This window comes from Plodia interpunctella, chromosome 11, assembly GCF_027563975.2.
Source record: "Plodia interpunctella isolate USDA-ARS_2022_Savannah chromosome 11, ilPloInte3.2, whole genome shotgun sequence".
NCBI classification, from domain to species: domain Eukaryota; kingdom Metazoa; phylum Arthropoda; class Insecta; order Lepidoptera; family Pyralidae; genus Plodia; species Plodia interpunctella.
The window spans coordinates 9,766,094-9,778,255 of NC_071304.1; the positions used below are offsets into that span (position 1 = coordinate 9,766,094).

General features: G+C 35.0%; 2 protein-coding genes across 4 annotated transcripts in view; both read right to left on the reverse strand.

Moving 5' to 3' along the window:
* The window catches only part of LOC128673480 (uncharacterized protein), a 44,966-nt gene extending 33,446 nt beyond the window's left edge, over nucleotides 1-11,520 (reverse strand). The window contains exon 1 of the mRNA XM_053751345.1: nucleotides 11,383-11,520. The gene's annotated coding sequence lies outside the window, so the exon portion shown is untranslated. The remainder of the gene's footprint in view (nucleotides 1-11,382) is intronic.
* LOC128673481 (uncharacterized) overlaps nucleotides 1-11,648 on the reverse strand; it is a 65,254-nt gene extending 53,606 nt beyond the window's left edge. For 2 of the 3 annotated variants that reach the window (XM_053751351.2, XM_053751349.2), the window contains exon 1: nucleotides 11,511-11,648. The gene's annotated coding sequence lies outside the window, so the exon portion shown is untranslated. The remainder of the gene's footprint in view (nucleotides 1-11,510) is intronic. The other variant, XM_053751350.1, reaches the window with a different exon arrangement.
* Between the last annotated feature and the right edge of the window lie 514 nt (nucleotides 11,649-12,162).

Sequence of the window (12,162 nt, forward strand, 5' to 3'; positions counted from 1 at the left end):
ATACACACATACATCATCACAAACTTTCGCATTTACAATATGAGCAGGATTCAGAATAAGCTGGTGATTGGACGCTGGCGACTAGGTCTCCTAACCCAGCCTGGGTCCAGCTGCCCTCATATCGCGACAAAAACTAACACTCTAACTTCCTTCATGGTCGTATTCCTCATGGATGAGGGTCGTGGTTATTACGTGGAATGAAACACACACAACAACTTTCTTGGCATTATAAATGGAGTGGTTTGCCATTGCCTTCTCAATTTCACACACAAGATAATAAGAATCGACCAGGGTGCAGGTTGTTTCACGATGTTTTCCTTCCGGAAGCAAGTGGTGGACGATAAAAACTATACTGTACATGAGTCAGATTGGTATACAAACACATGTGGCACGAGCAGGATTCGAACCTGGGACCTTTCGATCCACAGGCGGGCGTCTTCACCATTACACCACCACAGCAACTAAACACAGTGTGCTGATTTATCAAATGGAATGGAGATTGTTCAGTGATTTCATGTAAAAGAAAATGTTATATGTACCTACTCATTTCGACTCGCGAACGAAGTTGCACAACAAACTCGCTTCCCGCTGTCAGTTCCTATGTATGCTTAAGCTAGCCTTACACGCACGGATATGCCCGCCGGATCTGTCCATCAGAAGTGCCTGGTGGACAGGTTTAAAACTACACAACGGAAGGATTCAAGAGAAAGGTTTAGGTATAATTAATTATGGTTATACCCGACCAAAGCCGGAACGGGCCGCTAGTTAACAATAAAACTTGCATAGTACCGTCAAAATCAAAATATCTGATAAAATCAGAAGCCAAACGTACAGGCGTTTACGACGATCGAGTGGAATGGAATGAGACGTGAATATTTGTGCAAGCTGTCGTAAAACAGATGTAAACTGTAATGTTGATAATTTGGATTGATTGATCGATGCCACTGCGCTAGCAAGGTATCAAGAAAGTTATCTTGTACTTATGTATGAAAATCTAGCACGCTAAGTAGGTATACAGTGCACAGTAAATTCAAACATAAACACACGTTTACCAACGTTGTAAGCACTAGAATCTCATATTTGTGTATTTGTTTTGTCATTATGAAATTGTTATACTTGTTTATTAGCAAAAATGTCAGAGAAGTATGGAAACTTTTTCGAAATTGCTCGAGATGCCGAAACTTCTGCCCCTCGCACCAAGTTTGCAAACATTAGCATTGTACAGTCGACAGCACATCAACCTACCCTATGTATTCCGAGTTCGCCATTTACCGCGGCCACAGATTAAATATCTTCTTAGCATGGCAATTCGACTTTTGACAACCAACACAACAATTCAGCATTCTCGGTGGGGTTATGACCTTTAGTGTCCGTATTCTTACTTAGAGCTGAGGGTGGTGGTCATTAAGTGGAATGAAACACACATAACGACTCTCTTAGCAATACTTGCCATTGACTTCTCCAATTCACACATTATTATAAATGATCAACTAGAGTTCAAATTTCCTCACGATATTTTCCTTCACCTGAAGCAAGTAATGGTATATGAAAACTCAAAAAATGAGTCAGATTGATATATAAACTCATATGGCATGTGTGGGATTTGAACTTGGGACCTCCCAACCTGTATGACGCAACATTTTCCATGATTCCGGCGACGGAGTTCTAGGTAACTCGACGTGTGGATGACTGTAGTATACATATTTACATAATAATATGCCAACGATAAAATTTTAGGACTTAGATCCACAAAAGAACGTTTATTACGCAGCTACTCATAAAGAGATGGAAATGATTTTTCGGCTTTGTACCCATGAAAGAAGTCCTGTCGCGTCTGTCTGTATGAACGCGATAAACTCTAAATGTAATTTGTAAGACGGATTTTCGTACTTTTTTCATCAATAAATAGTGTAATTCCTGAACGTAGATGTACAATTTAACCCGAACCCGCTCATCTCAACTAATATTAAAAATGCGAAAGTTTGTTTGTTTGTTAACTCTTGACGCATTATCTACTGGACCGATTGTTATGAAATTAGGTACACGGGTAGAAAATAACCTAGAATAAGACGAAGTTCCGGGGCGCGGCAAGTAGACAATAAAAATGAATATTTTCAATAAAAATTACATAATTGAGAAATAATTCCACAGAAGTGAGCGGCACTAGAGCTTGTCAATAATCTGGAGTGGCCAATTAGTGACAGACCAACAGACGGACAGGACGGGGTAACGACTGCACTAGAGGTTTGTTTGGACGTTTTGTTTATTGTTTGTTTTGGAAATTGATTACCGAAGTACACGTTTGGTGAATTGTTTTCCATTGAATATTTTAATAGAGAGGTTTATCTTCGCCAATTGTGACATTTAGGATTATAAATAAGAATTTCATAATGTTCGCTTCGTCCTGGGACGTCGCATCCGTGGAAATATCAGAGTGAACATTACTCTATGTCACTGAGGAATAATGTAGCTTCCTACTGGTAAAACGGTTGTGGGTGTTTTTTATTTTTCTATATATTTATTTCCGAACACCGTAAAATTATCAAATTATTTATATTATGCTAAACTGCTTTGCAGTTGGCCGGCATTCAGTAGAGCAGATCTGAAGATTACAGACACACAAATTTACAAACAGAGAAAGTAGGCGGGGGGCGACTTTGTTTCATAATAAGTAGTGTTAATTGGCATGTACAGTCAACAGCACTATTAATGCACTAGACAGGCAGCTAACGTGCGTTTTTGGGTAATGTTATTTTCGCCCTAATTTATTGCGAACAATTGGGTTATTACATAGGCACGGAGCCACCGGTTGTGGCCACGAAGGGCATGCCCTCAACCTTAGGGCGATTACACGTCACATACTAGTGCCATCTCAAATTTTTGTAATTTCTTTTATTTTTTAAATCGGTCTAATTGTTTTAAGTAGTTTGTTAGAGAATTCCAGAATTAAAACATCATTTAAAACACATTAGCATATAAACTATCATATCACTGTAAAACATTAAAGCCGGCGGCAGTAGTCGTTTATTTAAAACATAACAATTTTGATGCCATTCCGCCATATTTCAAACCAAACCGTTTATTTATTTAACGTGATGTTAACAACTAGATAATGTAAATATTTTACGAACAGATGTTTCATGATTACGGACGCAAAGATATTAGGTGAGTGATCTATTCAAAGAATTTTTAATTCTTTATTTTTGCCTATTAAAAATCATCGTCATATGGAGTGTGTTATTGCTAACACTGATGTCAGATTTTATTCAAGTCGCCTAAAGGCATCTGAGATTACTTTGACGACTACTTACTGACATCAAGTGCCATGTAGTTGCATACATACTAGGGAACTAAACTGTCAACCAGTTTGCAGGTTTCTTCACGATATTTCCTTCACCGGAAGCAAGTGGTGGTCTATAAAAGCTACTATAGTAGGTATGTGAGTCAGATTGCCTATTAAATATTATGTTAAGTAGGTAAGTAATTTTTCTTTTAGGTCTTTAATAAGAAAATTTACGTATGAACGTGGAATACGCACGTGTAGAAATAGTCTCGATTGTCAGCGCGGGAAAACATTTGAACATGTGACCACAGATATTTGTCTGCGGTTCTGGGTGAATTGCGTCCGTTTCTGTACTTGTGTCCATCGGACCCAAACCTATAAGCTTAAGCTTGTATGCTTGGGCTTAGAGAGGCACCAGTCAACTGTGGCTTTAAACTGCACGTCGCGCGCTGCCTCCGTTTAGATAAAACAGCGTGCTGTGCGTTTTTCCGTGCAGGTTAAAGTTAACGTCAAAGTTAATTGGTACAACGCACTCCTAATGTGTGCTATTGTCCGAAACATTATTAATATTATATAATTTGATTATCTACCGAGAGAAATATACATTATTATTATACTAGACTGAAACTATAGTCAACAAATCCGTGAATTATACAAATAATCATATAATATTACTAGATGTAGTCCGGGGCTTCGCTCTCGTGGGAATTTTGAGATAAAATATCGCCTATAGCAATCTTTGATAACGTACCTTTCTAATCGTGAAAGAATTTTTGTAGTCGGATCGGTAGTTTCGGAGATTACTCGCCTCAAACATACAAACTCACTAACACACAAAAACTCACAAACGCTTAACTCTTCATAATAATAGTATAGAAGTGTAGATATAATCTATTTCAACGAAAATGTGAAATTTAATAAAGAAAATGTTTTCGTTAGCAATGATCGTATTTCGTTCCTATAACATAATTCCATGAAATATTGAAATTAAAATATCCATTTTGTTTATTTACATGGTGCGCTTTTGAAACATGTTTAGTGTTTCAATAAAGGTTTGAATTTACTTGATCATAATTTGATTTTTAATCATACTATTTTCCTCTTATTTAGATGAGTGAAAGAGTGTCAACATCAGGCTGGTTATAACATCAAAGTCAAACTTCAAAATTTAAAGATTTATCTCTTACTCGGCCACAGCTGAGAGAGAGAATGATGAAAGGTGGCCATGTAACAAGTCTTGAATTTACTACAGAAATTCGTATAATTATTTACTTATAAAGTCACTGCACTAACAGTTGCCCAAGGTGTGCAGTGAGCCAAAATTATGAAATGAAATGAAATGAATGAAATGATAAATATATGACAAATAATTTATACACACAAAAAAAATATATTTAAACCCCTCCCGATCAGAAAGTCTAAGTAGCCAAAACCATGAAAGCAGAAAACATTACCCTCCTTTTCAATCAGTCGTTGTAACAAGTAGGTTAGTTGGAAGATGCAAATGACACACTGGAATTTTTCGCATTAAACCCCAGTCCATAAAGCAGGTTTATTTCTCAGCTACTGCATGTCGAATTTAATCTGTGACGTCATAATGGCTTAGTTTACGGCCTTGTTTATTGTTTTTTTTAATGGGAATTGCCAAGGACGTAGTGTCAGAGACAGAAAAGATAGACTAAACCGTTAGAGTTGTATTTGTAAACACATCGCCATAGCAAAATAGGTCTCACATAATGCTTATAATATAAGATTAGGTCTGTAATGATGACATTTAGAAAGTGTCAGTTGACGTTGACGTTTGGTCTGTCATTCCTTGTAAACCTTAGGCCTTCTATTGTTGAACGAAAAATATAATCCTTTTTAATCTTCTTTTTGGTGTTTGCTTTTTGCCCTAATCCTTTATAAAATGTGTTTGCCATGTGAAGTCAGAAACCAGATATTTTACAATACGTAAGTTTATCAACGCCACAATGCATCTTCGGGTTTCGCAATTCTTGGCTCCGTCTACCCCGTAAGGGATAATGAAGCGATACTTGTGCGTATTGTTTTCTTGGATATTTATCTATATATATGTACTAATAATATATAGTATCATCGAGTTAGATCCCACAAGACAAGCCTCGAACTTTGGCGTTGACCAAACTGTGTGATTTTATCCCTCATTTATTACTATTTATTTAACTTTTGATTCGATCACCGAATATTTAATACAAATATTGTCAACATATGTGATTCACTGCTCGGAAAACTCCTCATGTTTTATACAAGAATATCGAATAATCGAAATTAATTCTCGTAGGCGTCTACGTCGTAGAAAATTACGCACTGGGCTCTACGCCTTAGCTTCAAAATAAGTGTCTACTACGGGCTTTCGACGTTAGCGAAGCAACGGAAAGGCAAGTTTTGAATGCTACGATTATTTAGCCTCTCTCTCGCCCCGATTTTCGTTTTCTCGGTCGTATTTACGAAGGTGCCTTTAAACCCGAGGTTCAGGTAGAAAATTAAACTTTAGATTTCGAATATTCAGCTGTGATTTTACTCCAAACCCACTTTGAGAATATTGTTATCTACCAGCAAAATCCATAGGACAATAATAAATAATAGTAAAGTAATATTCAGAGAAAGCACATCATACGAAAGTATCGATACTACATTCATATAAAATCAACTCCAAAGACACTACAATAATTGTCGAAATTCTGTAAGAAAGAATTATTAATTTATTTGTCAAAAACATGTGTACAAATATACAAATTTTTGTTAAAATGAATTTAACCTACATGTTTTACCGAATATAGGTATGCAAATATAAATAAATAAAGAGGAACATGCTATGCACTACAAATAACAAATAATATATATACTAGCTGTAATTTCTGAGTCTATCATTGAAGAAATCATTTGAAGTATAATAATATTTATCAGTTAATAAAGACTTGAGGTGCTTTTTAAATAGACTTAAGTTTAAGCTTTTATATTGATTTGGAATAAATTGTTGTTGTAAATTTTCGGTGCCATACATACTAGACTATTACCTGAATGAAAAACACAAGACACTAGTCACTAGACAGCTCGATAGTCGATAAATAAATCACAAGCAAGGTAGTAGCTCCAATCTGCACGCATATTAGTGTCTAATCCAAGCTTTTACGAGCTCACTACCGATCGTGATAAAATGATAACTGTTATCAGTTGTACAGTTACCAAAAAAGTTAATTGCGCTTCATACTATAACCTATATTCAACATTTACATTGCTTTTCATACTAAACCATTGGTCCCGGCTTTATTTGCAGTCAAAACAAATCATTTGTTCAGAAATTAGATCTTCACAGACACTTTTTCACGTCATGTTCTAAATTCCTTCTTTTTTGTTTTTCACATCGATATATATATATATATATATATATATATATATATATATATATATATATATATATATATACAATCATAACCTGTTTTGATATTCCTTGTAACAAAACATTGTTGTTGCAAAACATTGTAAGAAACAATAATGGTAAGCCGATCTGGCATGATAGGGACCAACACTGTTCGAGAGTTCTTTCGGCATTTCTTCTCAGCAGTGGTCGTTCCGAAATGCCAGTAGTTTGTAGCTTGTGAGAAATAACTATAAATATAAAGATTGACGAGAAAAAGTGCCTGTGAAGGTCTAATTTCTGAATAAATGATTTGAATTTGAATTTTTGAATTTGATTGTGTTATTTGATCACTTACTAACATTTTAGAACGACTACTGCTGAGAATAAATGCCGAAAGAAATTCATTTAAATAGTATTAGTCCCTATTTATCATGCCAGAAGAGTGTATCAGGTTTTTTAATATAAGTGCAGTTGTTAAAACCTTCTATGTATATTGGGTTGAATTTCACGAGCATTTTCAACGTCGCCGCGAGCTCTCATTAGTGTTTATTAAATTGTACCATACACAGTAATCATTGTTCTATTTTATAAATAAGTAAAGTATTGGTACACTGTTAATTTTATAAATGTTTAATTTAAAAAGAAAGATTCTTTATTTAAAAAATAACGTGCGACACTAATGAAACGCTACACGCCGCGTTCGTGAAATTCACCCATTGGGGCCGCGTGGTGGGTCATAGTCGAAACTTTTTAACCATTCATCAATACATAATATAATAAAATTGAAGAAAGGCCAAAATTGTACATTGGACTTTTTTTTTATTCTTCATGGAATGTACTTTGTTACTGATATAGATGACGAAAATATAGTTTTGGAAATTTTTGTCTGTCTGTCTGAACACGCATCACACGAAATCTACTGGACCAATTTGGTATGTAGGTACCTTATATACCGAGCTAACATCTTAGATACATTTCATCCTGGTAAATGGTCAGGTTCCCGTAGGATAATTGAAAAACTAATAATGAATCAAAAATATTTCATAAATAAATCTAATAATGTTTTCCAGTCTTACATAGTACGCGATTAAAAAAATACTGACATTTTGCTATGCAATTCACGCGGGCGAAGCCGCGGCAAAAGCTAGTAATAAATAAATATATAACTACGTTGACAAACCACATTGATCTGGTAGCCCCAAAGTTAGTTAGTTATTATGAACTTAAATATTGGACCACCCGTTTGAAGGGAGAAGGGTCACATTTTTGACGCGACCCAAAACGCGAGGGATTTCACAGATGCCTTCACGTAATAGACCCTGGGGGCCGATACCTTGACTTAGCCGTGAGCAAAATTCAAATTCAAAATTGTTTTTTTTTCTTTCTAATAATATATAAAAGTACATAATGTACATAGTCAAAAGGTATATCAAAACAGGTTATGATTGTGATCCGAGTGCTGATTATAATATCAGCAGAAAGCAGAAAGTACAAGCGCAAAATGACAAATTTATCGCTCGTAAATTGACTAAAGAGCCTTACGACGTAAATCCACCTGTTGTTAACTTTAAGATAATACTTAATTATTTATATATATATATATATATATAAATACTTAATTATAATATAACAACAACTTAGCTCTCAATACAGAGAAGACAAAATGTATTAAATTCTCTCTCTTAAATAACTCGCACAATGTTATACCTTTAACAGTAAATGGTAAAGCTCTAGAATGGGTACATAGTACTAAGTTCCTGGGCATCACTGTGGACGACAAATTAAAGTGGGATAAACATATTGAAATCACGGCTTTTGCAGTGAGAAGGATCAGACAGTGTACGAACATAGATACAGCTAAACTTGTGTATTTCAGCTACTTTCATGGCATTATGTCCTACGGACTATTAGTTTGGGGTAATGCAGCTGAGATTGGAAAAAAAAATATATTACAGAAAAGAGCTATTCGTTTTATTTATGGATTAAAACCTCGAGATTCTCTTCAAGAACTCTTCAAATCAATTAACAACCTCATTGTTGTATCTCAGTATATCTTTGATGTGCTTATTTTTGTCAAATCAAATTTACATTTATATAAAAAATTAAACGAAGTAAATAGTGTAAACACTCGAAATAAGCACAAACTTTGTATGAACAGATTCAGGCTTAAAAAGGTTCGGCGGTCAAAGTGTAAAATTATTCAATAAACTCCCTGCAGAGGCTATTAATCTGCCAATGAAAAATTTTAAAACTTATGTTAAGAAAAATTTAATGGATAAAGCGTATTACACAATTAACGCCTATTTGACTGATAAAAACGCATGGATCCTCCCAACAACTTTGCCACTCCACACGTGATCTCCTAATTTTTATTTTACTGTTTTTTATTTTTTTATTCATAATTTTTATTTTTCTTATAATAATTCATATATTGTGACATTTAAATTTTATTTGTAAAACATGTACGTGATTTGTGATCTTCAAGTGTCTGAATTATACTTCTATTTCGACGAATAAGAATTGTAATTATGAAGTCATGGGAATCGAGTGTGTATAATGGTAAGCCGACCATGATAGGGCAGTGGTCGTTCCGAAATGCCAGTAGTTTGTAGCTTGTGAGAAATAACTATAAATATAAAAATTGACGAGAAAAAGTGCCTGTGAATGTCTAATTTCTGAATAAATGATTTGAATTTGAATATACTTAATAAACTATGCGATATCTAGTTTCCGAAATGTGGATGTGGTATGTGGTGTGTGGTCTGGAATAGGACCATTCAATATCCTAATGTTATTGTTGTACGAGACGACTGGGGGACACATAGCCTTGATAGCAAAAATAGCAGTCCTAAAGAGGGTTAACGTCAGGCAGACAGTCGGTCATAAAATCACAGACTAAACTTTAAATTTGTAATCTTTATTGCCTGGCTCGGCCTCTCTGACTTGTTGCGTATCGTATGCCAAGACTTGTGACCCTTAATCACCTCGTACGATATCTACAGTGGTATATTATACTATTAGTGGTATATTATATTATAGTGATGTACTATATAAACCATGTAGACCAGTCCCACTGAGCTAATAAATAAACAATCATAGCTAATATGAATCTAATCAATCTAATTGAATAATGGATAAATATGACGAAGTCAAACGATAAGTTGATATTGGCCCCTGGCATAGATATTCTCTTAATAGACACCTCATATAAAAAAGCGCGAACGTTATAATCGAAAATCTTTCGAAGAAACATCGACACGCAGAGACTACGAATTACTCACGCCCTTTCTACTTGCTCACACTGGATTAAACTACATTTAAAGCAATTATGAAATTTCTCCTGATTAGATCAAAATTAATCAGTTATTATAGATAAAAACGAATTCAAACAATTATTGAAAAATACCGGGCACAGATCACATAAAAATTTTGTCATAATTATATTTTCAAACCCAAAGGTTAGATTAGTAGAGGATTAAGATTATTTTATTTCAAAAAGCCTTTTTAATTTTGTTATAAAATGTTTCCATCCGAAATAAAGTTCCTTTCCTACGTAATTAATCTTCCTTATCTTGATATTTTAACCTAATTAATATTGTCATTTTCGTCTATAAGATGATAAAGTTAATTAAGTTTTGATTATGTTGCGACGGTGACATTTAGAAATCTTTTCAACACAAAACACCTATGTAACACCCATGTATAGATAAAAGAATAATATGTAACACCGGTGGTACCCTTGTGGAATCTAGGTATCTAGTTTTATATCTATGGTGTCTGAACTTGTCTATGGATTCCTGAATGTCAAGGGTACCGCGGCATTTCGAAGAGTTGGGAGAAAAGTTTGATAAAGTAGTACCCTAATTGACTTAACTAAGCCATGGGGTGGGTTTAATTGTTTAATTGTAGAGGTATTTTTTTTTAAATCAATAAGTAATATATTATCATGTTAACTTTTTGAACGTGACAGCGAGACGTCAAAAGAATATTGACAGCAGGTGTACTTGCGAAAAAAATGGCGTCGATCCATCGCAAAATTATTTTAAAAAAATGTTGATAAAGAAAGTCGTTCGTCGTTAAAAAATACTGGTTTATGTGTGGTTAAAGAGAATATGCCTCCGGGCCGGGTCACTACTTATTTGATAAATTAAACTGAAAACCAAAGCTGCTAAGAACATAATTGAGTGAGTGTAATGATGCTACACTGGAACAATTATGGTACGATTCTAATAAGTTTAGAGGAATGAAACAAAAAAGGTTATCACTTCTTTCTCCATAAAGATATCATAAAAGAACTTGACCCAATCGATACAGATTCTCAACATGAAGACGCACTTGAGATCAAAAAGATAGAAAAAACATAAAATACAGTTTATGGCACATCTCAGACGAGATGGCGGTATAATCATTAATCGCGCAATTGTGTGTAGGGTAGCACGATATTTCTCACATTGTTTGTATTTTTATTTTGCCGTATATGTTTTTCCATCTTGTAAGCTTGGAAAGAAAAAGAAAGTGCAGTTCAAAAGTCTTACTTTTATCTAATTTTGCGTCTTTTCTTTAGACAATGGAATCTGACGTATAAAGAAAAGACGCAATTAAAAAAACATAACATTACTTTTGTGTTTATCAATATTATAACTAGACTTAATGTTAGAAGAGAATCTGTTACGGTTAATAAAAAAAAAGCAATAAAAAAGAAAAAACAAATCCTCACCTAAAACAATCAAACAATCCGAAAACAACGCCCGGACGGACACAAACACAATATTTGTTCTAGTTCAAAAATAGATCGCGGAACAGAAGCACCAGGCGCGCATAAAGTAACAGGAGTAAAGGATTCACCTGATGTAGTATCAATGCAGCCGACGAGCCGCCGACAGCATTTTTCACACACTTATGGAATTAGAAGACGAGGCGTCCGGCGAGGGCCGAGGTGGACCGGGGACTGGCGCGGTCGATACTTCCCCGCCCAACAGGTAGTGCGTGCGCCGCGAAACGTAAACACTGCATGCTCCGATCCCGTTTCATGTGAAGACGTTACTCGGGATTCCAATTTTGAAATTTCTTTATTTTTTTATCGACAGATAAATTTGGCACTACACAAGTTATTTTAAAAAAGAATAATTTTTGCCACACGCTTGTTGTCCACGGGGAGATCTTGATGCATTCGACGAGCGACAAAAACTTCACGTCAGAGCAGTAAACCGTTGAGGAATTACCTCGTTGGGAGCCGATTCTGGGTGCACTGTTTGGTGATGCTTATCGTAATGTGTTATTAACTAAACTGAAGTGACGTGGAGAATTTCAACTCTGTTGGACCAGCGGCAGTAGATGAAATTTAACTTGTAAGATTTAAAATTACAGAAAAACAGGAACAGACGAACTAAAATCGGCTTTGGGCATAATCATATTTTATAGTTATTCATCTTTAATTTATTGTTTTTAACTCCCGACGCAAAAAGAGGGGTGTTATAAGTTTAACGTGTCTGTCTGT